This window comes from Pelobates fuscus, chromosome 11, assembly GCF_036172605.1.
Source record: "Pelobates fuscus isolate aPelFus1 chromosome 11, aPelFus1.pri, whole genome shotgun sequence".
Taxonomy (NCBI): Eukaryota; Metazoa; Chordata; class Amphibia; order Anura; family Pelobatidae; genus Pelobates; species Pelobates fuscus.
Genome location: NC_086327.1, coordinates 122,100,925 through 122,127,966, shown reverse-complemented (window position 1 = coordinate 122,127,966; position 27,042 = coordinate 122,100,925). Strand labels below are relative to the sequence as shown.

Below are 27,042 nucleotides of genomic sequence, written 5' to 3'. Positions count from 1 at the left end.
TACATTTTAATATTTTTAAAATATATTTTTAAAAGTTATCCAGAAATATTAAATTATTTAAAAAGCTCAATGATTAAATTGAGGAAAGCATTCTCAGATATTTTGGACCAGGTTCTTTTCTCCTTGTTTTTTTGTCTCTTTATGTTACTCTTCTGCGCTCATTTTTTCCCAGGACAGTCCCACAAGAAAACATAATTATATTTACTGATAAGGGTTGGTGGCCATTTATCTGCATCACCCTTGTATCTAATTAACTTCCTAAATTACCATTTCTATTTATGTACTTGGAATATTAAGAATAACGTCTTAAATAAAGTAAATGGTTGTTTGATAAATCACTGGTCTTGTTTGTCGAATGGTGTGCAAACTCTTAATCAAGTCGCCATTATAGCATTCTATTAATACCTTTTTTTTAAACATTCTTTATTTTTCTTTTTTCAAAATATTTGGCAACCGTGGTATACACATTTATCGTATGATGTAACAGGTTTGACATTGTTTCGTAACTAGACATTTGGTATAGCCGTTTTTCTGCCTTACTGTTGTCTTGGTTGTGTATTGATATGTTGCACAATGGTGAGTCCATAATAACCAGCGAAAATTAAATAAAAACATAAAAACATAAGTACATACAGAAATATACAATCAAATATAAACATAGTTAACTTTCGGTCTCAGTGTTTGGGTGTTATGCTCACGGGATGTTTTAGTGTTTCTGTTCTGGGGTTTTGGGTGTCTGCTGGGGTCTGTTGTGCGTTGGCCACCCTGAATTACGGGTGCAGATTCCTGTAGAGTCTCCCCTGTTGTTTTGCTATTGGGTTCCCGCCCCCTATTAATACCTTTTAAATGTCAATAATCTGGGTCTCCTGGTCCCTGCAACTTGTGGCGGTCTTTCCACTCATATGGATGAATATTTACAATAAAGGTAGCGATAATTAGACCAAATCTTTTAAAATATTCTGCTCTTTTTTTTCTTTCTATTTATTCCCCACATATGTGTAAAAACCCAGAAAAAACAAAAAACTACAACACACAAATTAGTCTAATTAAAGTGCGGAAGTACGAACTGCGTACTTGATTGCTAGGGTGAATTGTGAGCCATGTACGTTGTATTTTGCTGGATTGTTTTTCATCTATACGTGGAGAATAAATGTAGAAAAAATATATTTTAATGATCAATTTGGTCTTTATTGTATATACTTATAAAATGTGTATCATAAACCGCATAGGGAGGTAAGGTAATCATTTGATTGTATTTTATTTGTTCTCTATACATACTCCGACGGTTTACTTTGTTTGGGGTAAGTGGATACCTTGATTTTATAACATTTGTTGTTTGGGTTCCACCCCCTTATAACCGGGAGTCTGTTATTTTATATTGATATTTTTATTTATAAAATAAATACTTTTCTACCACGGAATCCTGCATATTTTTGCCTTGGAGTTTCGAGAGCCAGTATTGGCACCTTTGAGCCTGCTATACAGAGCCTGGTACGGCTCTGGTAAATGTGAGTGGTAGTCCATCCTCATATTATTCACCAAATTTTAATACACAGTATACACTATGTTATTTTTTATTCTTATTTTATAGATAATACTCTGCCATTCGCCTGTGGTCAGGTTGTATATATTTTTTTGTTACTATTATTGTTTATTACTATACCCGACTCAGGGGCCTTACCTCCCTATGCGGTTTATGATACACATTTTTTACTTACTTTTTATTCTGATTTAGTGTCTGGGAAACACTGCTGTATCATACCCTGTTCTCTAACTATCTCTGTTAAATACTTGGAAGCGCCTACTCATTATCTTGTATTCTATATACTTATAAAGTCAATACATCTGTACTTTATATGTATGATAGGCAATATTCGTATAAATAAAATGAGACCACACAATAACCACGGACAACGTTTAATTTCTTTTCAATGGGCTTGGCCGTGGTGTTTATTCAAAGCTCAAGAGGCATACAACCATAACTTTGTAACCATAACCATATAGCACGTGGTTCACCAGCTTTCAAAACTTTTAACTTTATTAACCACCATATTGCCATATTGGTCAGTCATAACTAACCTGACCGCCTTTTATTTAACCACCATATCCTTCCTCAGAACTTGACACTGAGGATGACTTTTGCCCTAATGCCTCATACACCACAACAATACAATTAAATAAAAGTAAAGGGAGGAGGGGTGGGGTCCGTCTGCACCGTTCCTGCTTCAGTCCACTCTGACAGGATTAAACTTGTGCTGCTTCTTTTTATACTGTCCCATTTTCCCGCTCTTTTACTGCTTGCGACCTTCAAACCTTTCAGGAGATCAGCCTCCCCCACCCCCAACACAAACAACAAAGGACTTCATGTAAATTTAATTTGATTTAGCATACGTAAACCAAATTTATTTATGCTTAAAATAAAATAAGAAAATATACATTTTGTAAAACAATTAGAACAGTGAATTTGCAATATAGAAATAAACATGTTACTGTAGTGAAAATTATTCTACCTACCCCTACTCTTCCGCCCCAACAGTATAACAGAAACAAACATATCAAAAAGTCCACATATATCGTCAGATGAGAAATAATGACCTGGGTTGAGGTATCACAATGTTGTAGAGGTAATATAAGAAAGAGCAAAACAACATATATATATATCTAAAGAAGGCTGACTTTACCTTCCTTGGGGAAAAACATTTAATTCACAGTAGCAGCACTATACCATGCACTGCTCAACCTGTTTACTGTCTGCCTGATAGTTGTCTACATTGATGGCTGATATTACCCGAAAGACAAGCATAAAATACTGTACACATTAACTGACTTTTTGATGTGTGCTCAATAGTGTTTCAAGACAATGTGAATCAATGTATATTATATAAATAACTCCTTACTCCAATGTAGGGGCAGATCTGTCTCTATAATGTTTGGAACATGGTTGGGTGAAGAGTCGGGATGAGCTACTTATCAGAAGGCTTGATTCTCTAATTACGTTTCAAACCTTGATATTCCAAATCAGATCAGGAACTGTGAAATCCTTTAGAACACAGGACAAAATAATCCAAATAATCTTGATATTTGGCATTGACATTCATTATTGAATGTATTATTATTTTTGTTCATGAGTGTTTTTCTGATTTTGCATGTAAGGGCTATTCTATTAAACGTTTGCCTACAAAACACAATTCTATATACAGCCCCCTCAAACTAGAACAGGACAATGAAATGCTTTTCTGAGCTAATCATGTGAACATGTGCAAGCCCCCAGTACCGCTTAGCGGTTATTGTATTAAGTGGGTAAGACCATTATTATTATTATTTTATTATTTATATTGCGCCAGCGAATTCCGTAGCACTGTCCAATGGGTGGACTAACAGACACGTAACTGTAACCAGACAAATGGACACACAGGGACAGAGGGGTTGAGGGCCCTGCTCAATGAGCCCCTGCTCAATGAGCTTACATGCTAGAGGGAGTGTGTTTTCAAAGATTTTTTGAAGGAGTGGAGACTGGGTGAAAGTCGAAGGGAGGGGAGTTCCACAGGTGCAGCCCTGGAGAAGTCTTGGAGGCGAGCATCGGATGTGGTAGTACGGACAGAGGATAGACTTAGGTCTTCGACAGAGTGCAGGGGACTCAACCGGACATACTTGTATATTAGGGAGGATAGGTAGGTTGGAACAGCATTATGTAGGGACTTGTAAGCAAGCACCAGAATCTTAAATGGAGCCCTATATCTAACAGGAAGTCAATGTAGGGACTGACAGAGGGGGGAGGCGTGGGAGGTGAGGGAAGACAGGAAAATGAGCCTCGATGCCGCATTCATTATAGATTGCAGCAGTGCAACCTGGGAACACGTAAGACCACTGAGAAGGGGATTGCAATAGTCAAGGCGAGAAAGAACAACGGCATGGACCAGCACCTTAGCCACATCTGGTGTTAAATAGGGGCGAATGCGAGCTATGTTTTTAAGATGGAAGCGGCAGGATTTGGCGATCGATTGGACATAAGGGGTGAAGGAGAGGTCGGAGTCAAAGAGAACACCTAGGCAGTGAGCCTGAGAGTTAGAGCCATTGACTTGGAGGGAGACAGACACGGGAGTAGCAACACTTGAGGGATGAAAGACCAGAAGTTCTGTTTTGGAAAGGTTGAGTTTAAGGAAGTGAGCAGCCATCCAGTTGGAAATCACAGCGAGGCAGTCAGAGACACGAGTCAAGATGGGCAGAGAGAGATCAGGAGAGGACAAGTAGATTTGCATTTCATCTGCATATAAGTGATAATGGAAGCCAAAGGAGCTGATGAGTTTACCAAGGGAGGCAGTATAGATGGAGAACAGTAGGGGACCAAGTACAGAACCTTGGGGAACACCAACAGAGAGGCACTGGGAATAAGAGGCAGAGCCAGAGAAAGAAACACTGAAAAAGTGATGGGAGAGGTAGGAGGAGCACCAGGAGAGAGCATCTGTGATTGAGCTAACATTGAGCAAGGGATCTGTACAGTGAGGGCAGTAAAATGATAGAATACACTAATACGTACACCAGTGACTGACTGATACAATTATGAGTTTCTGTGAGATGATTAGGTATATTTTGACATTGTTGAATACATTGTTGGGCAGACTAGAGGGTTATCTCCCGTCACATTCTATGTTTCTATGTACATACATACTTATAGTATTTTAAATTGACATATTTATTCAATTCATTCAGTAATATGACTACCTTAGATTACGCAGTCATTTAAAATCTCTTCCTCGAATGACTTTGGAAGAAATGTATCTGTCAATAAGATAAACAAAAAATGCACTACAAATGGTTAAACTTGATAAACTTGTATTACTGCACCATTAACAGCTTTATAAATGTGTAGAATAGATGTTTGTGGTGACACATTATTTGAAAATTCACGTGACAAATACTATGTGTAAGGCACACTATCTTTAAAATTTAGTGATCATAATACACAAGTATATGTGTGTCTCATAAAGTGAGTGTTTTACATTCTACTTCATTACATTTAAGGGGTATTTCTGAATTGCTTGCTTCCCAGCTTCTTTTCCCTTATCCAGGGCCACCATTAATGTAGAACAAGAAGTACTCCAGTAAAGAGCACGACTGCCAGTGTGACAAAGTCTGAGAAGATGCTGTTACATTGTAAGGTATTTAATAAAACCGATAGGTTGTCATCTGGAACCAGCTGGAGAATAGTGTCTGTTCATATATTTTACACCTCCTTAACTATCTTTGCGCATGCATATTGTTATTTTTTGTTAAATACTCTATATTCTCTATATCAGAGACATTTTGTGGTGAGCCGTAGCCAGTAAACCAAAAACATGTAATGGAATCCAAATGTTTCCCAAATATTCACATATGTCATTCCAGCATTTGTATCATAATGTCACTGTGATAAAACACTACATCAATAATAACTGCAATCTTCAGTACTTATTACTTTAACTCAGGGTATACCCCAGACATATGAACAAGGTTTTTAAAGGTGTGTGGTGGATCTTTTTTCCTTCTTTAGAAGTATGTATGTCAAAAGGTTGATAATAATAAGGTGTCTAATTACCACCTAGATTTTGTTATGTACTTTTAAACCTAAACTGATGATATCAGGAATGTTCACGTGCCTTACTTACGTATTAAGACACAAAGAAAGGGTTTGGACAGTGAGTCACCTATTCAAGCTCTCTATAATCTACTGACTGGTGACCCAATGTCCTCCTTCCAAGTTCTAAACTTAAATTGTGTCATAAGGTTCTCCGCCCATTTGTGGAATTGTTACCCTCCTTCATTCAGGACACCAAGCAAACTTTGGTTCGTCTATCAAGTCTAACAGTGCCCGAATCAGTGGCACTCTGTAGTCTTGATGTTGAAGCATTGTGTTCATCCATACCACACAAGGGGGGCATTCAACATGTTAAATTCTACCTGGACAAAAGGGGTCCTGACCTTAATGATCACTCTAATTTTGTCTTGGAACTTCTTGAGTTTATCCTCTGCCACAACTACTTCCTCTTTAATGAAAAATTCTACCATCAGGTACAGGGCAATGCGATGGGGACGGCTTGTGCCCCATCGTATGCCAATCTCCACCTAGGTTGGTGGGAGGAAGTAGTTGTGGCATCTGATGTTTTTTCACCATACAGGCCCTTTATTCATCATTGGACCCGCTATATTGATGATATTTTGATTTTGTGGACAGGTAGTAGGGAATATTTTGATGGATTTGTATCCCTACTCAATATTAATGAGTTTAACCTACATTTCACTTCGGAGTTTTGGGGCAATACACTTAATTTCTTGGACCTTACGATCATGGTCAGTGGTAATTCCATCACCACTACGTTGTATAAAAAGCCCACATCTTCTAACAGTCTCCTTCGTTGGGAGAGTTTTCATCCCCAATCCCTTAAACATGGCATTCCGACGGGGCAATATCTTAGGGCCCGTAGGAACTGTAGCGATGTTGAAGATTTTAAGCTTCAGGCTAACATATTGCGACAACAGTTCAAAATGAAGGGCTATCCTAAAAAATGCCTTAAAAAAGCCTATAGAAGGGCTTTAGAGGCAGACAGAGGCACTCTACTATCTCCAAAAAAAGTGGATACCTCCATCAAACCTCAAGCCCCACGGATGATAGCCACTTACGATTCAGGCTGGGAGGCTGTTAAGCTCGAGATCCAAAAATTCTGGCCGTGTCTGTTGGATGATGTTCACCTTAAAAGGCTCTTAGGGCCAAATGTGGATATGACGGCACGTAGAGGCAAAAACCTTAGGAACCTTTTAGTCCCAAGCCATTTCCATCGTTCACCCACACGCACCTGGCTACACAACCCTATACTGGGATCATATCAATGTGGCCATTGTGTCGCGTGTAAATACATCAAACGTGACTCTAAGTCTATTATGGATAGCGATGGGAAAAAGGCTTTTGGGATTAAATCCTTTTTCAATTGCAACACCGCTGGTATAGTCTATCTCCTTACATGCACCTGTAAGCTACAATATGTAGGAAAAACTTTTAGACCGTTTAAGGAGCGCATGAAGGAGCATGTTAGATCTCCAAAACTACCTGTTGATACTCCCATAGGTCGTCACCTGAAAGACTTCCATGCGGGCAATCCGCAGGGACTCCGGTTCTGTGGATTGGAATCGGTGCGCAAGGATAAACGTAGGGGCAACTATGACAGATTTCTGAGACAACGGGAAAGCCTCTGGATTTATCAACTTCTAACACTTCACCCAAAAGGTCTCAACGAAGGTTTTTCTTTTGCCCCTTTTATTTAAAAACACTGCAATGTCTTGATAAATTGTCCACTATCATCAATATCATCTATTTCCACCATAACTTACTACTTTTCAGTTTTGCGATTTATTAGTTATTTGCACCAATATTACATGATATGTGAATATGGATATATTATATTACTTCACTTTTCATTCATTCATTTATTTATTTATTCATTCATTTTTCCATCTCTCCTTTCATTTTACCATTAATGGAGTGTTTTTCAATTTTCTATCTAAGTCAATACAGGATTTCTACTCTAACGAATTCTCTTTGAATCAATATGTATTCTCCCTCTTTATATTTGGAGTTTACTCTATTTTCTATTTTAACCACACTGTGGGGCTCATGTTTCTATGCCCTAATTTATTATTCTAGTTATATAATTTTGAATACCCCTCTAATGTTCTTTTCTCTGGGCTCATTATATTCACTACATGATAGAGTTTATTAAGACATACAAAGTCACACATTGTGCTTAATTATTACATCTTTACTATATGTGATGAGTTTTACACTGTGTGTCATACTCATACATGTAGTGCCACTGTTATGATATTTATCATGATTACTAGGGAATTGCTCCCTATATTGGCTTCAATTGTTTAACCTGTAGCGTTATGTCCATTTATACACTACCTTTGCCAGCTCTTCTGCTCAGCTACATTTACATTTTACATTTTGTGCCTTCACTCTATGAAGACAGAGGATATGTGCTAGCTTCCACTCATACTCTGGCTACGTGAGGGTTAAATCTATAATTGGCTTCACTCCTGTTGAGCTCGGTATTTTTCTCCGTCCCCTATTTCCTGATTGGCCAATAATGATTACGTCATACTTATGGGCGGAGCTCTATTTTAATTTAGGATTCTACTTTGTTTTCAGACTGTCCTATCATTTATTTATGGTGGCATTAGATACTAGTCTATTACCAGCATGATATTAGGGACTCCTTCCACCAAATCTCCCACAGCTGTTTAGGCAGTTCATTTAACATTTATATTGCTGGCTATTTAGACTGCAGGCTTTTTTCCTGCAATGTTGCAAACGTATTCTGGTAGATCTTTGCTCATATATTTTTTGTGCACTTGATATACTCTTTGTTCTAATTATAGAGTTTATTTACTTTTGTATTTAGAGATCTTCAGTTTGCTACATTTAATGTACCTCCCCCCTTTTGGGTCATAGTTATTTGCTACTATTTATGGCAATTCTGCCACACACATACTTATAGCATTTCTTCTGACCATATTACTATTATTTTTGGACTAGTCGATTCTATCCTATTAGATCCTAATTTTATTACTTGTTTGTTTAGTATCTGTGTGTTTCTCCCCCAAGAGGGATTAATAAAGAGTTTTTCGTTTTTCGCTCCACTTTTATATTTATTACTGCAGAGTAGCTTTTTTCACATAAGGATACAAGGTCTTTTTTGGAGGCAGATTGTCTTTAACCTGCAACCCATTAGTCCTATTTGTTCTTTAAATTGTGTCACACTCCTACTATGATAAGAATAATCTTCTTGAACGCACATATGGACATCTATTCATCCACCCATCCAATCATTTATCCATCCATCCATCCATCCAATAGAGTCTGGTGGTAATTTCACAATCATTAACACTGCATTGCAATACAGCTGTGAAGGAGTTAAGGCACAAATGCTTTATTGTCCCCCTGTAACCTCACTCCAGTCTTCAGTTCACGTGACCCAGATCTTGTAACAATGGCACAATGAACGAGTTGGGGTTGGCAGGCCCTGGTGTGTTATGATCAGCTGTCCCTGAGGAACATCAACACAGAATGAATGGGAATGGGCTGGTTACAAAGAGTCATTGTATCTAGTCTATAAAGAACAAATCATCACTGGGCTGCTCTCTGAAACCTTATACTAGAGCCGTTTCATTGCCCACAGCCCAAATTGGGAAATTATCCTGTGTACTCTAGATTACGTATGGGATACGTATGGCGTGAGCAGAGAGTGCACAGTGCAATATGAGAAGACAGAAGAACACATAGCGTCATATTATTTTATCTGAAAAGATGAAGTCTTCTTCATTAGTTTATTAACAATAGGAGATCACAAGGTCCAGTCATTTAATCAGCCTCGTTGTGTTGATCTTCAAGAATGAAAACAAAAATTACTTAATTAAATAATTATCAGACACTTGATGTGATAATTAAAGAAAAACAGATTACCTGACGTGGGATATAATGTCAGACAAGGGATATGATATATTCTGGTTGTCTTAGAAGTTATTATTATATGAAAATATCTGAAAATATAGACATTTATGGCTAATTTTAAAGAGCCAGTAAAGCCTAACTATAAATCCTATTTTATATAAAACACACAGATAAGATCACATGCCAATATGACTTTATCAAGGGATCTTTTATAACCGTTTGGATTTTTGTAAACTTTGGCCCTAGTTTAATTTTAGGATGGGTAATCCTAAGTAGAAAAAGACTATTGCACAGCAAAAAAAAAAAAAAAAAAGTTAATCATCATTAATTCGCCCGACAATTTTTTTTTTGGTTTGAACATCCATGTGTCATTTTAGTTAGGACTTATTTAGTCTTTGTGATCATTTCTGGGGAAAAAATGGCTAAAATATTGTTGCATTTTTGTGATGCTAGTTGAGCATTGTTATAATTATATTATTATATCTATATTAAATGTTAAAGGAGTTTTATAATTGCTTTTCCTTTTGCAATCTTGTAAATTGATTAAAAAAAAGAGAGAGCAGCAGCTACAGGATTAATTTCATTTGAATTAAAGGATTAAGGGGATTAAAAGAAAAAAAAAAAGAAATTGAAAATATATCACAAATCAGTAAAATTATTCTAAATCGGAGAATTTAAAGTTGTTGTAAGTGGAACTGACAGAGGCTAGGCAGAGGAGTAACCTACCCACCTCACCAGTCTCACACTAGGATCTGAAACGCACTCCGACTACCACCAAGGAACAGCAATGGTAAAACATGCAACCATTGTTGGTCTGTCTCCCTCAATAGCTGAAGTCAAAAGTGTTTGGAAGAATCCTGCTCGGGAATATAAAGACTTTATTGTATTGTTTGTCCTTACTTACCCTTTGTTGCTCACTTCTCACTTGATTTATGAATAAAATCAACATTTAGTGGGTGATCCTTAACCATTAATCATCTTTCCCAACGTCATTTGTTTGGACAGGAGATACAGACCACATCATTGGGCAGAACTCTTGCCCATCATGGCATACCACCTGTTTATCCCCCCTCAAAGAAAAATCAGCTCCTCTTCCATTCCCTCTTCTTTTTAGGGGAGTTCGTGAACCGAACTCAAAGTCACAAAATAAACAAAATGGCTTGTCCATTGCCCATTCGTTGAGTTTGTTTTGTTATACTCCCATATTTTGGATAGGATTAGTTTGAAACAATGCGTAAGTCAAGTGTGATATGTCTTCCATTTGTCTCAATATATGACTTAAAACGGATCGAGGGAAGCTAAAATCTTTATAGGGGAAACTATTACCTCCAAAATAATAATAATAAGAATCTTTTTGTTTAATTTAATTTTCTTATAAGAAACATTTGGACGAGAAGCATTGATTGAACATTCAACCTCCTTATGCAATGCATAAGGATGTTGAACGTCAAGAAGTAAGTCTGACTCTGAAGCACCATCTGGTGGCTGCCAGTGTAACAGCCACTAGTGTGTGTTTTAGCCTTGCAATGTAAAGATTTTACGTAGCTTTAAAAGATGGCAATGTTTTATATTGTGGGAGCAAAACACAAGAGGCACTGCACACATTGAATTAAGTGTTCTTGTTTCCTATATTGATTGTTTTGTAACCCATTAACAATTCCAGCAGCATACATTTTGATACTTCGTTTTTGAGATCCTCAAAATCTTCTTTGATCAAGGCTGAAACTTTAAAGGTTTATTTGGGCAGTCTGTTCTAGCAGACGTCCACTGTTGATGTTGTAAGGGGTGATATTGTATTGTCAGTCGGGTGAAACTGAACCTGCTGTTCTATCTATCTACCTATTTTTGAAGCAACTACTGTATGAGAGAAATATTATAATTTTGTTTTTATACTACCGATTTAGACCCTGTGTTGAAATAATGCAAGATAAAGAAAATTGTGTATTGTCTTAAGCTTCCCAAATATTTTTATACAGGCTGAACAAATACGAGAAAAATATAAATTGTGTGAATTTACATATTCTTAATTTGTAACGGCACTGACTGAACTGACTAAAGAAGCTCTACAAGAGTGAAACGCGTTTCGGCCAAATTAAGGACTTTTATATTGCTATATTTTTTTTTATATTTTATACCACATGTTACATGTTTAAATTGTACAAATAAATTTGATTATTTTTAAACAAGTCCTCTGGAGCCTTCCGTATAGGGGTAGTGCCATCCCCACAAAATTGGCACAACACCATTACACCTCAGAGCCAGGATTGTAAGGCTCTGAATAAGGTGAGCATTATACTTATTGCACCTTTTAATTTGATTTTATTAACAGACTGCACATTGGTTCTCTTCTCTCCTTTGCTTTTTTTCTTGAGAAATACCTTACAGCGGATTGGAGGTGTGATGCTGTCCTAGAAGCATAAAAGCTTGATTAGGGAGCCAGTATTCACATACAGACTCCTTTAAATTTGAGTGTTCAACTTCATCATTACTTATTTTATCTTACCCTACGTACCATCTGCACTATATTGTATTTTTTATCTTTTATATGTACTTCGTTCAAGCCATGATTGTCACAATGTTACTTACCTTACTTACCTCACTTTAGCACATAACTTTTAGCTCTCCACTTAAAGGTGTAGGTTTTTACTTCTAACACTCTACGAATATTTGGTTCTGTTGAATACTCCAATAAATTTAATTGCGGCTCTTGAATATTTCTAAATTTTTTCATGAGGCTCTTACAACATAAAGCTTGACCATCCCTGCAATATGTACATAAAATTGCTGTGTTATGAGATATTTATATGCTAGCTATACACCCCTTGCTTCTAATAAATGTTATGCTAATATTTTTTCAATATTTTCTTTCAATCACAAATTGATGAGTAGTGGGGTTGTTAAATAGCTGTTGTACTATGAATTTTATAAGCACTAAAGGTGCCGGTCCTTTAAATAAAAGACAGTTAGTGAGACACGCCATATGTTTTTCAGGATTTTGATTATTTTCTGTTTACTTGGTGTCCCATTTCCTGTTTACTGTGTGTGCACTTTCCTGTAAAGTCCATATGCAATAGGTAAGTCATTGTCAGGGTACCTTGTGTGGTAGCACCGGCCGTGCCACAAGCTGGCATCATCAGGCAAGGGATTGGGGCCAAACGATTCTCCTCTTTTTTTCCATCGATTTTTATGCTGGCCGCTGTAGCTCCGCCCCTTTTTATGACACGGCGCATGCGCGCCAACGTCATGAAGCTGATGACGTCACGACCCACCAAAGCCTTTGATTTCTAACGTTTTGGGGGCGTAACTACAGATCAAAGAACATAGTACTTAAGGTGAACTCAGGGAAAGACTCCTTGTCCTGTTGTGGTTCTTCTTTGTCCCAATAGTGCGTTTCTTTGTATGGTTATCTCGGATTTTGACTTTTGGCTGTGTTTGATGATTCTACCTTCTGTATTCCTTTGACCTAGGCTCTTGTACTCTCACTGTTACTGATTTCTGGCATCCCTGACCTCGACTAGTTTATCATTACTCTCTGTTCTTGTGACGATAGTTTGGCCATTCTAAGGTCCAGTCTGTTACACTCTGCGTGTAGGATCTCCTGTTATTCCTGACACTCATATGTAAAAAAGGAAGCCATAAAAAAGACCCTTTATAAACTATGATGAAAACACTGTCTGGAGAGACTTTATTCACAGAATAATGTAAGCATGATCTAATGAGTACAGCAATTTTATCTTTATTTTGAAGCTTTCTATAACTTTATGCCATGACATCTTTCTTATAAACGTAAATATAAGACATTGTTTTATGGCAAACCTGCCGTACAGAATAATTATAGGCTTACTCATCGATGGGTTATTACAGGATTAACACACTTTTCTAAGTAACTGGTTTGATGTGGCATTCCTCTCCAATGTATAGACGCATAAGTTCAGTGTTTCTCAGAAATCTCTGTGTCTTTTCCTAAATACAGGATCTCAAATTATTAGAATGCCATTAGAATGTCATTGATGTGTTCCTTCTGTTCACCCCACGATTCATGTACCAAACTGAAAAAAAAAGAATACTCAAAATTAGGAAATGAACTTGGCAGGAATTCCCAGCTAGATCCAAGGAAGTGGCGTACAAAGACGGGCATGGGACGGGTGGGGGGTGGTCCGTCCCGGGTGCCACCAGGTATGGGGGTGCCACCAGGGCTGGCCAGGCTTAGGGTTCTGTGAGCAGGGGTGCAGGGCAGCCAACACAGCTCACACAAGCAGGGGCTGAGTGCAGGAGCAGGAGACCTGCAAGGAGAGTTGGGGGTGGAGCCATATTGGCCGTGGGGGTGTAGCCAATTCGAATGCAGGGGCGGTGCTATAGGCAGCCTCTTACTGCTGCACAAAGAGGGGAAGCAGGAAGGAGTCCCTGCTTCCCCTACTCCAACATACCAGGGACTCACTGAATCCACTCCTACTCAAGCCCAAGCTGACTGTGAGGGAGAGTGTGTGCTATGTGTAACTGTGATTGTGTCTGTCTGTGTGACTGTGTTTGACTGTATGTGTGTGTGACTGTCTGTGTGACTGTGTCTGTGTGTGTCACTGTCTGTAATAGTGTGTGTGTGACTGTCTGTGATTGTCTTGGTGACTGTCTGTGACTGTGTGTGTGTGTGACTGTCTGCCTGTGACGGTGTGTGTGACTGTCTGCCTGTGACTGTCTGTGTGACTATTTGTGTGTGTGACTGTCTGCCTGTGACTGTCTCTGTGATTATTTGTGTGTGTGACTGTCAGGGTACCTGTGGTCTCTACCTCCGAAAGAGGTAGAGACTTAGCTGTTCCTCCATCCAGACGGTCTGATGGCTCCCTTCCCCGCGGTCTATCCGGTCATGCTAGGCCGGCCGCGAGGGAGTGACTGCCTTTTACAGCATCTAGGCAGGAAGTAGTCATCAGGACACTCCCCCGGAACAACCTGTCAGTCAATGGCTGCAGGACCAATCAGGACGCCTTGGAGGCGTGGTTACTGCTCTGAACAGGGTATTTAACAGAGCTTCTTTCATTAGCTCATTGCCCTGTCGTGGTTCTAGCTTGTTCTAGTCACTCAGTGCTTGTGTATTCTATTATCCCTTTTGGTTTTGACCCGGCTTGTTTACCTTACTCTGCTTATCTCTGTTACCCTTGATTCGGCTTGTCTCTCGCTTACCTGTCTTCTGTTACCCTCGACCTCAGCTTGTCTTTGACCATTCTATACTGTACTACTTACGTTAGTCCGGCCATTCTAAGGTCCGGTATACGTATCTGGCTACTGTTTGTACTCTGCGTGTTGGATCCCTGTCCCGATCCTGACAGTGACTCTGTGACTGTCTGTGACTGTATGTGTGACTGTCTGCCTGCCATTGTGTCTGTGACTGTCTGTGACTATGTGTGTGACTGTATTGGTGACTGTCTGTGATTGTGTGTGACTGTGTGTGTGTATGTGTCTGTCTGCGTATGTGACTGTCTACCTGTGACTTTGTTTGTGACTGTCTGCTTGTAACTGTGTGACTGTGTGTAAGTGACTGTGTATTGGACTGTGTGCATCTGACTGTGTCTCACGGTCTTCGCCCTGCACTAAGCTGGCAGCTGGGATATGATGTAATCGCGGCGTCTGTGTCATTAAAGAGAGCGCGAGAGACCTGTGCAGGAAGAGCACAGAGATCCCAGCAGCAACCACTGACCAGCAGGGACTGAGGATCCACTCTAGCCCTTCTAGAGCAAGGTAGGGAGGCTGGGTGGACCTCTTAATTATTATGTGTGTATGTATGTAATGTTTGTGCGTGTGATTATCTGTCTGTGATTGTATGTATGTGAGTCTGTGATTGTGTTTGTGTATATATGTGATTATGTGTATCTCTGTGGTCAAGTGTGTGTTGTGATTACGGTATGTATGTGTAGGTCTGTGATTGTGTGTGTGTGTGTGGTTATGTGGGTTTATGTCTTTGTGCGTGTATGTGTATATATATATATATATATATATATATGTGTGTGTATTTACATACACAAACAAACACACACAAACAAACACACACACACACACAAAACCACAGTTATACAAACACAGACATACATCTATTGTGTTATTGTGTGTGTATCTCTGTGTATGTGTTTAGTAGATAGCTCCCTTATTTGGTGTCCTTAAATATTGCAATCCCACATAAGGATAATAAATAAGGGATTTATCTACTAAACAACTTCAATTAAGGAAAGGGCTATTTTAATTTTGATCTTTTAGCTGTTTAGTAGATAATTCCCTAAATTGGTGCGCGTATGTGAGATTTCCATATTTAAAGATGCCAAATGACGGTGCTGTTTAGCAGATAGCACCTTATTTGGCGTCCTTAAATATGGCAATCCCACATAAGGATAGCAGCTGGGGAGTTATCTGCTAAATAAAGATCAAAGTTAACAGGTTTCAGCCAGCCCAAAACAATATATCTGGGTGGCTAATGTGAATTCTATGCAAATGTGTTGTCAGATCGGCTAGGGAAAAGTTGTAGTGCTCCCCCTTTCCCCTCCCCGGTTTGACTGTGGTATCTTATGTGGCCCCCCTATATATTGTTCCTAGAGTCGCCACTATGTCTGCATGTGTGTGTTCCTAGAGTCGCCACTATGTCTGCATGGAGTATGTGTGTGACTGTGTCTGTGTATCTGCATGTGTGTATATGTATCTGCATGTTTGTCTGTGTGTTTGTAAGTGTGTGTATGTGCATATGTGCATACATATCAAAATCTCGCCAACACTACATACAAATACACTCATGAATTTCAACGTCAACACTACATACAAACCCCACCATTATATATAACCATACCACTGCATTCAAATACCACACAACACACAAATGCACACTTGCATTCAAATGCCAACACTACATTCAAACACACCCCTACAGTCACTCGCACATACTGCATACAAAAACATGCTTACATTCAAACACACAAACACTGCTCAGTGCTAAATACAATTAAACATGTTTTGGTTGTTTTTTTACATGTAAAGTTGGGGGGTGGGGGTGGAGGAGAGAAACGCCCCTGATCCGATGTCAATACATTGAAGTACTCCTAAGATGTATTATATCAGATTCAGTTCTACATAGTCTGAAGTTGGCCTCTTGAGCTTTGAAACTAGCTTCAGAAAAAGAGAGAGAATATAACAATAGTGTTCTCTGAAGAAAAATCAATTTTATGAAGTAATTAGGAACATCACTTACATTACATAGAGTTCGCCAGTAAATCTGAAATATTTATAGAATAATTCTGTATTACATCATGGATACAGAACGAGGGGGGATTAACATTTATCTAAATATTTCTTTTTATTACTATTAATGAAAGATGCTTTTTTTTTAAAAAAAACCATCCCTTTCCCCCTCTAAAAATCATATTCCCCCATATACTACAGTGACTGCTTACCCTACAGACACTGCACGCAAATTACAAAGCATGTTCCCCCCAAACATTCACAACAGCCATTACTCTTCCACACATACACTACGCTCCCCTGTACCTCCACATACACCCTACAGCCATTATTACATAGTTACATAGTTACATAGCTGAAAAGAGACTTGTGTCCATCAAGTTCAGCCTTCCTCACATTTGTTTTTTGCTGTTGATCCAAAAGAAGGCAAAAAACCCAGTTTGAAGCACAATTTTGCAACAAGCTAGGAAAAAAAATCCTATTGACCCCAGAATGGCAGTCAGATTTATCCTTGGATCAAGCAGTTATTACCCTACATTGAAAGATTACATCCTTGAATATTCTGTTTTTGCAAGTATGCATCCAGTAGCTGTTTAAACATCTGTATGGACTCTGATAAAACCACCTCTACAGGCAGATAATTCCACATCCTGATTATTACTTAGCAAACACACTCTACGGGTTCTAGCCCTCGACACACTATACACCTACACTACAGCCAACACACTCTATAGCCCCTATACACTTGCACTACACTGCAAACAGCCCCATCCACAAACACATAACCCCTCAGACAGCCTCTCCATAAGCATCATACCCATACACTAACACGCACAAACCCACATACGCATCCCCACAAACACACACAACTTCACATACAGTATTTAAATGCATACAAAACCACAGGCACCTTACACATGCACACACACACACACGCACACACACACACTGTCCTGTAGTATTCCACTTATTTGAATACCAGATATAAGTCACCAGCAAACACAGTGCACGTGTAGCATTAAATTCACTTGCACTGCTCTAAACAAGCACAGGACATTTCCTCTATGAGAGAGATCTTTAGCAGTGCTCTGCGTATGATCTGCCATGAAAAGGTATCCAACTGTCATGCCCACTTTGTAGGAGTGTGCTTGTCATTGGTGATAATACAATAACCCCCTACCTGGCTCCACCCCCTCATATTGGGCTGCTCTGACTTTAAATGCATGGGCCAATTTTTTTGTCCTACTACAGTCCTAGTGCAGAACATTCTTTATTATTGTGTTTACGGGTTTGTTAGTTTAAATGGGTGTGTCTGATTTCTCATAGTTTATTATACAAAGAATATAAATTTATTTTTAGAATTCCCTTTCGTGGGAGGCACACCCTAACTATAATAGGTGCCTATATAAAAGAACATGTTCTTTTTAATTGAAATAACAGTGGCAAAATAAAAATAAAATCCCAGTAGACTTCACGCACTTAAAAGGAACCGTAACATAACATTGCTAAGCAGGATATATTTATTTTTTTACCGTATTTCCTCTAAGAAAATTAATAATGAAATGATGAATCTGAGTCATTAAAACACAGGAGACACACACTGCTTCCTTGCGTCTTGCTGACTGTACTAACCAGAGAGGCTGGTGTATAGCATCACATCATCGCGCAGGCAATTTGATTGACAGGGCAAGAACGCATGAGAACATAGAACCTTCTGCTATTGCTCTCTTGCCTTCAATCACAGATGGCATTAGCTAGTGTGTGAGCAACTGAATTGCTATTCATACAATATTTTTACATTTTAAAAGGGGCAGACTAAGCATCATAACCACTGAATGTTCTTCTTGTGGTTATGTTGGTAGTAGGTCACCTTGTGTTAGGTTGAATTTTCAAGTGTCATTACAGCTTGGGGTAGACAATATAACAGGTGTCAAAGTCTAAAGGATAAAGCATTATATTACATGCATTCATTTCACGTCATTATAGCGGGATTAAGTTATTACAATCGGCAGCACCATGATGTTCCCCATTCTCTTATTGTCATTCAAAACTGGACGGGGGAAATCGGACGTTTACTTCCTTAGTAGCCAAGCAAAAACAGAGGGGCTGGGCTAGGTGGCACTGAGAGAGTTGTTTTTTGTTATAATGATGAAAACCTGATTTAACAAAAGCTAGATGAGGGTAGTGGCACTTGAGGAAATGTTGCCCCATATCCACTACAATGGGTTGTAGTGGTTATGGTGCTTAGAATAGCCCTTTTGGATTCCACACGTCTGGAGCAAAGTGTAGGTTAGGTTAGTTATTTATGCTGGGTAGTGCTGTTACAGTAATCTTTTTCTGTTTTTTAATTTCTTCAAATATTATTTTCTTATGGGCGGCCAGCAGTTTTCCTCTGTTGAACATTATGCCATACACGTGCTTTCTCAATGTTGCAATGCTGATATCCGCTTTGTGCAGCAGAAAACTGGCTGTTGAACTTAAAGGGACACTATAGTCACCAGCAGGGCCGGACTGGGAAAAAAATTAGGCCCGGGCATTTTTCAATCCTAAGAAGGGGGTGGGGGCCAGAGAGGGTGTGTTTTGTCATCACTAATGACAAGCACACTCCCTCTCAAAGGGAGCATGTTAGTTCAATGCGCAGAGCCCCACTGAAGAGCTCTGGCATTAGAAAAAGGCCCTGAATTTGTTCTGCGCAGTGCAAGAAAATTTAATAACATGCTTGCGCTGTGTTTGCTTTTAAATTGTCTCTGGTGTCTCCACAAGTGGGATACCAGAGGACAAAGGGGCCAGGAAAGTGTATGGTGCATGTGTATGGAGCCTGCTTGTGGGATTGCGTGTGTGTAGAGTGTGGTGTGGTATTGTGTAAATAGGTCAATTTCATTTGTGTTTGTGGTGTAATATGTGTGGCTAGGGGCTGTAGAGAGTGTGTGTATAGGGAGCATAGTGTTATAGGGGATGTAGCGAGTGTGTGCATACGGGCTGTAGTGTGTGTGTATAGGTGACGTAGTGTGTGTAGGGGTTGTAGAGAGGGTGTGTTTAGAGAATGTTGTATGTGTTTGCTGACAAGGAATGTAGTGTGTGTGTAGGAGATGTACTGTGTAAAGGACCCAGAGTGTGTATAGGAGATTGTGTGTGTGTGTGTGTGTGTGTGTGTAGAGGATTAAGAGTGCATATAGGGTAAGGGATCTAGCGTTTATCTGGAGCGTAATGTGTGTAGTGGTGCAGTGTGAGGGGTGCTTTAGTGTGTGTGTGTGTATATATATATATATATATATATATTTGGACATATTGTATGCGTGAGGGGCGCAGTGTGTGTGTATGTAAGAGGGGTGCTGTGTGTGAGGGTGTTTTTATGTGCCGTCACATTCTAGGTTTCTAATGTTCTTTGTCTTTTAACTCACTGAGGGTTATTTTATATATTATATATATATGTGTGTGTGTGGGAGTGTGCTGTATATGTGTGTCTGAGGGTGCTGTGTGTGTGTGTCTGAGGGTGCTGTGTGTGTTTGGGTGCTGTGTGTGTCTGAGGGTGCTGTGTAGGTTTGGGTGCTGTGTGTGTCTGAGGGTGCTGTGTGTGTCTGGGGGTGCTGTGTGTGTCTGAGGGTGCTGTGTGTGTGTCTGAGGGTGCTATGTGTGTCTGGGTGCTGTGTGTGTCTGGGGGTGCTGTGTGTGTCTGGGGGTGCTGTGTGTGTCTGGGGGTGCTGTGTGTGTGTCTGAGGGTGCTGTGTGTGTGTCTGAGGGTGATGTGTGTGTTCGGGTGCTGTGTGTGTGAGTGTGAATGTATATTTTATTTAAATTTAAATATTTTTTTTATTAAGAAAAAAAAAGTTATATCCCCCCCCTCCCTTCTTACCTATAGCCTGGGAGGGGGGGGAGGATCCGTTCTGCCTGGGGGGAGGAGGGGTGCCGTGCTGCCATCCTTCCCTGGTGGTCCAGTGGTGAGAGTGAACTTTAGCCTGAAGGCTAGAGTTCACTCTCGCGAGATCTGAGCGTTGCCGCGGTAACCGCGGCAATGCTCAGAATCCCGCGAGAGGACCCGGCGGAGCTGCTGGCTAGAGCTCCGCCGGTCCTCTCTCCTGCCTCCCTCCCTCACACCCTCTCCTGCCGGTGGCCGCCTGGAAGTGTCTCTGGGCCGGTGAGGGAGATCTTTGATCTCCCCACCGGCCCATGGAGGCACACAGCGGGGCCGGCACTCGGATAGCGCTGGCCCTGCTGGGGCTGGCAGGGGAGATCCTGTGATCTCCCCTGCCAGCCTCGGCCCCACGGCCATCGCGGCCCACCGGGCATTTGCCCGGTATGCCCGATGGCCAGTCCGGGCCTGGTCACCAGACCAACTACAATTTATTGCAGTTAATCTGGTGTGTAGAGTCAGTCCCTGCAGGCTTTTTGCAGTAAACACTGTCTTTTCAGAGAAAAATCAGTGTTTACATTACAGCCTAGGGATACCTCCAGTTGCCACTCCTCAGATGGCTGCTAGAGGTGTTTCATGGGGCACAGTATATACCACTGACATTCAGTGTGTCCACCCTCTGCACTAAGACACTGAACGTTCCTCATAGAGGAGCATTGAGTGAATGCTGATTGGCCAGGGTGGCATTTGGCTATGGGAAAGCATTGTGATTGGCTGAGATCATCACTTCTGATTATATCAGCCAAGAAGGCAGATCAGGGGCAGAGCCAGCACCAGCAGACTTGAATAAAGGAAAGATTTTAGTATATTTAGAGGGAAGAGGGTAAGGGGCGCCAGGGGAATAGATAGTGTTTTTAACCCCTTCAGGACCGGCCTGTTTTTGCGATGTTGTATGTTAAGGACCAGGGCTCTTTTAACACTTTTGTGGTGTTTGTGTTTAGCTGTAATTTTCCTCTCTCTCATTTACTGTTCCCATACAAATTATATTGTTTTTTTCAGGATAAAAAGGGCTTTCTGTACATAACATTATTTGTATCATGTCATATAATTTACTTTAAAAAAAAAATAATAAAATATGGTGAAAAATTTAAAAAAAAAAACATGTTTTTGACTTTTGCTTGAAAAATCTTTTACGTACCTACGAAAGCTAATGAAAAAAAACCTGCTAAATAGATTCAGAATTTTGTCCTGAGTTTAAACACCCAGTGTTTACGTGCTTTTTTGCAAGTTATAGGGCTATAAGTACAAATAGGAAATTGCTGTTTCAAAATATATATTTTTAAAATGTATCAATAGTGATTTTGTAACACTATTATCTGTCATACATCTCTGAATCACACCCCACATGTACATATTTTTTTTTAAAGTAGACAACCCAGAGTATTCAATATGGGGTATGTCCAGTCTTTTTTAGTAGCCACTTAGTCACAAACACTGGCCAAAGCTAGCGTTCTTATTTGTTTGTGTGTGAAAAAAGTAAAAAACTAAATTGAATGCTAATTTTGGCCAGTGTTTGTGACTAAGTGGCTACTAAAAAAGACTGGACATACCCCATTTGCAATACCTTGGGTTATCTTCTTTTGCAAATGGTATGACATCAGGGGTGTAAATCTCATTCCTGGGCTACCATATGCTCTCAAAGGCAACATAACCAACCTGGCAATTTTCAATGTAAAAATATTTGACCCTTATAACTTGTAACTTGTAACTTTCAAAAACGCTATAAAACCTATACATGGGAGTACTGTTATACTCGGGAGACTTTGCTGAACACAAATATTAGTGTTTCAAAACAGTAAAACGTATCACAACAATTATATCATCAGTAAAAGTGCTGATTGTGTGTGAAAAATGCAAAAAAAGTCACTTTCCCTGACAATATAATCGCTGTTATATGTTTTACTGTTTTGAACCACTAATATTTGTGTTTAGCGAAGTCTACCGAGTAAAACAGTACCCCCCATCTACAGGTTTTAGGGTGTCATAGAAAGTTACTGAGTAAAATACGGTGCTAGCAAATTATTTTCTCTGGACTTTTGGCCTGGGTTGTCAGGCAGGTCCCTCAAATTGCAATCAATAAAATTACTTACTTATATAAAAATATTACATAAATACGCACGTAGAATTAAAAAAATATGCATATTTATATATTTGAAGTCTAGGTGTATATTTATATAATTATGTAATTTTGTATATGAACATATGTATATTTTGTATTATTTTTTATTTATTTATATATACATAGATATATATACAATTTCGTTCTAAGTGTATTTTGATATAAATATATATATATTAATATCAAAATACAGTTAGAATAAAATTTCATATAAATATATAATTTTTTTTTCAAATTGTATTATTTTTACATTTTTTATTTAATTTACTTATTATTTGTATTGTATTATAATATATATACACAATATATATAGTTATTATATATTATATATATATATATACGTGTGTAATTTAATTATAAGTGTATTTTTATATTATTATATGTATATATTAATATAAAAATACACTTCGTATGATATTATATATGATATATAGACATATTATATAGATATAATACATGCCTATGTATCATATATATACACATATACACATATATAATTATATATTTTTATTTACATTTACTTTTTTATTTTTTTTTATTTTACACTTGCAGGGAGACTGCCTGTCAGCACAGGCAGTCCCCCTGCAGGCAGATACTAGGACAGCTATTGTGATCATGTGATCGCTCTGTTGAGCGATCACATGGCCCCCGGGGTCCTAATCCGCCATGGGGAGACTGTCTGGGCTGCAGGCAGTCTCCCCACACCGGGAGAAACGCCGATCGCCGCCAGGGGAACGACGGCGATCGGATAAGTACATGTGACCGTTATGACGGTTCAGGACCATCACCGGTCCTTAACTATATGATACCAAACCGTCATCAGTCGTCAAGGGGTTAATACTATAATGTCAAGAAAAACATGTTTGTGTTCCTGGCCCTATAGAGTTCCTTTAAACTTCATGAAGCCCTTGCTTTATAATTTTCTCACTACTTTTTGGATAAAGTCAGTTGTATCAGAGAAAGTTCAGTGGGCATGATTGACACTTCTTAGTCACTTCCTAGTTTGGTGAGAGCCCACTGCAGAATTTGCAAAGACGGAGGTTTTGCAGCAATTGCGTGCATAACAAATAGCATTTTCTTACATTTGTTTTTATTATTTTCAGTGTATTGTTTTTGTTTATTTCTTAATACATTGTCAATCTATTCAATTAAAAAAACACAGATGGTACAGGGATTTATTAGTTAAGCAGGAAGTTGAGTTATAAAAAAATATATATAAATTTGTGTAGTGTCACAACCTTCCAGTTTTTTCAACCTTTTCGACATAAAAACATTAGTAACTAAAGTGTAAATCGTCGTAAATTCAATGAGGATTTCAAATTTTGAGCCAAAAGAGATTGATTGGAAAATCTTTTTAAGACCGCTATATTCTCATTTCAACTTTTCTGACCTTAAATTTTGAAATTCGCATTTGAATTTCCAACAGGTATTCTCTAAACTATAAATATGTACTATTATTGGGTACACTTTTCAAATGACTTTTTTTCAGAATATTAAAATATCAAGCAATATCATATATTAAAAAAAAATCAATATATCAAAAAAATAAACATAATATTTTAGACGTTTATCCCAAAATTTTAAATTGGAGTCTAACTCTGAATGGCAAAACCGAGTTAAAATTAACCAAGTTGTAACTATAAAGGAGCTGGAAATTTTTTTTACAAGCTTACTTTTTTTTTCTCTCCGTTTTTCCATTCAGATTGAATTTCCAAGTTTAGTGGATATCTCTGCCAGTGAGTTTTCCTAAAAATAAAAATACTAATCACACTAATCCGGTTTATTCCATTTCATGCACAGAAACATCCGACGTTGAAAGAAGTCCTCTCTCCCCCATCTTGGCTTAGAAGGTGACGGTAAATGTAGAGAATACTAAATAATTATTTTGCTGCTCTTGTCCATGAGACCACGAGCATGCCATCTCTGTGTAAACCCCACACAATAAAATGTGGCTTTTGTAATCTGGGATAAAGTGCATGTAATGAACAGAGAAATGTATTTATGGTAACAAAGAACCTCAGTTTTTGTTCAGATCAATGCTTGGCAAGTAAACAAAAATGATATTTCACTCAATAACACAAAGAGATTAAATTACACTCACATTGATGGACAACACATTTCAACAATCATAAACTCTAAATATATGTATGAATTCATCTTTATGCCAGTGGTTCTTAATTTTATTTTTGGCAAGGACAGATTCCCCCTGGAATAATAAGGAAGGGGGAACTGCTGCCCAAGATTGTGGGATGGATTAACTTGGCAACCCACAATTCAACCCAGTGCCCCAGTCTTAAAGTATAAATATTATGCAAAGCTCCTTCATTAGCTCCACCGTATCTTGGGCAGCTTGGATCATGTATGTCGTACTTCTGTCTTAAGATCAAGGTGTCAGGGTACCTGAGGCCTCTACCTCTAAGGGAGGTAGAGACTTGGTGGTGTATCCGTCCAGGCGAGCTGTCCTCTCCGTTCCTCGCGGTTCATCCAGTCACTTAAACACCGGCCGCGAGGAATCCACGTCCTTTTCTAGCAGGACGCTCAATACGTGACGTCATGACGCTAGCACGAGCTATCTGTCACTCAAGTGTCCGATATCCAATCGGTACTTTTCAGAGGCGTGATTTCCATCCAGAACCAGGGTATTTAAGCTTACTCCTTACTTCAGCTCATTGCCCTGTCGTGGTTCTAGCTTGTCTAGTCACTCAGTGCTCTGGTATTCTAGTTTGCTCTTTTGGTTTTGACTCGGCTCGTTGTACTACCCTGTTTCTCTGTTATCCCTTGACCCGGCTTGTCTCTCGCTTATCTGTCTTCTCGTTCCCTCGACCTCGGCTTGTCTCTGACTATTCTTTACTCTCGGTACGTTAGTCCGGCCATTCTAAGGCCCGGTATACGTACCTTTCCACTCTTTGTACTCTGCGTGTTGGATCCCTGTCCCGATCCTGACATTACGACAGGGCCAATGGATCCTGCAGGTACAAACAGTCAGCTTGGTTCTTCGGATCCCAGGTTTGACGCCATGGAACATAGGATGGATCAGATGGCTTTGGCACTACAGGCACTTTTGTCTCGTGCTAGTAACCCACCTGAGGAGACACGTACTCCTTCTATCTCTCCTGCAGTCTCAGGTCTAGAGGTAGCCACTGTAGGTGCTTCTTCCCGTATTACCCCACCAGTACGTTATGGCGGGTCACCGGAGAAGTGTCGTGGCTTTCTAAACCAGATTAGCATCCATTTCGAACTACAACCCCGCTCTTATCCTACAGATAGAGCAAAAGTTGGATTTATTATTACTCTGCTCATTGAAAAAGCTTTGAGATGGGCCAATCCTTTATGGGAGAATGATAATCCACTCGTCTATAATTATAATGCCTTTGTAGCTGCGTTTAGAAGAACTTTTGACCCTCCTGGCAGAAAGGTCAATGCAGCTAGATTAATGTTGCGCCTTAAACAGGACAATCGAACACTTGTGGATTATGCACTAGAGTTCAGATCCTTGGCGGCAGAAGTTAAGTGGAACGAACAGGCTTATATAGATGTGTTTCTGAATGGGTTATCAGATATAATTCTTGACGAGGTCGCTACTAGAGAACTTCCTGAAAATTTGGAGGATTTAATTTCTTTTATATCTCGTATTGATGAACGCTTAAGAGAGAGGCAGAACACTCGAGATAGGACCCGTAGACCCTCCTTTAAACTAGCGCCTACCTTTCAAATCTCTGAGTTCGAAGACTTACGTATTCCTGAACCTATGCAGATAGGCAGTACTCATCTCACTGAAAGGGAGAGACAGTACAGGAGAAGGGAGGGTTTATGTATGTATTGTGGAGTCAGGGGTCATTTACGCCTAAATTGTCCCAATCGTTCGGGAAACGCTCGCACCTAAGTTCCTCTAGAGGACAGGCCTTGGGTGTTTCTACTTTGTCCTCTATTCACAACTACAAGGAGCTCAGGCTTGTGTTACCCGTTTCTTTAAAGTGGGAGAAGGGAGTAGTTAAGACTATGGCACTAATCGATTCTGGAGCTGCTGAGAGCTTTATAGATCAGGGTTTTGCTGCCAAGCATGCTATTCCATCCCAGTTAAAAGAGACACCTCTGGCTGTTGAGGCCATCGATGGTAGACCGTTACTTGAGCCTGTTATTTTTCATGAGACCATACCGATTAACTTGACTGTTGGCATCCTGCATAAAGAGGATATATCCTTGATGCTCATTTCTTCTCCGTCTATTCCCATAGTTCTGGGGTACTCCTGGCTGAGGAGACACAACCCTATTATTAATTGGGAATCAGGGGAGATAGTTTCATGGGGAGAGAATTGT

The 27,042-nt window shown here is 39.4% G+C and overlaps 1 protein-coding gene across 1 annotated transcript in view; it reads right to left on the bottom strand.

The window, feature by feature from the left end:
* The window catches only part of LOC134577551 (FXYD domain-containing ion transport regulator 6-like), a 120,664-nt gene extending 113,286 nt beyond the window's left edge, over positions 1-7,378 (bottom strand). Inside the window, exon 1 of the mRNA XM_063436339.1 lies at positions 7,367-7,378. The gene's annotated coding sequence lies outside the window, so the exon portion shown is untranslated. The remainder of the gene's footprint in view (positions 1-7,366) is intronic.
* Between the last annotated feature and the right edge of the window lie 19,664 nt (positions 7,379-27,042).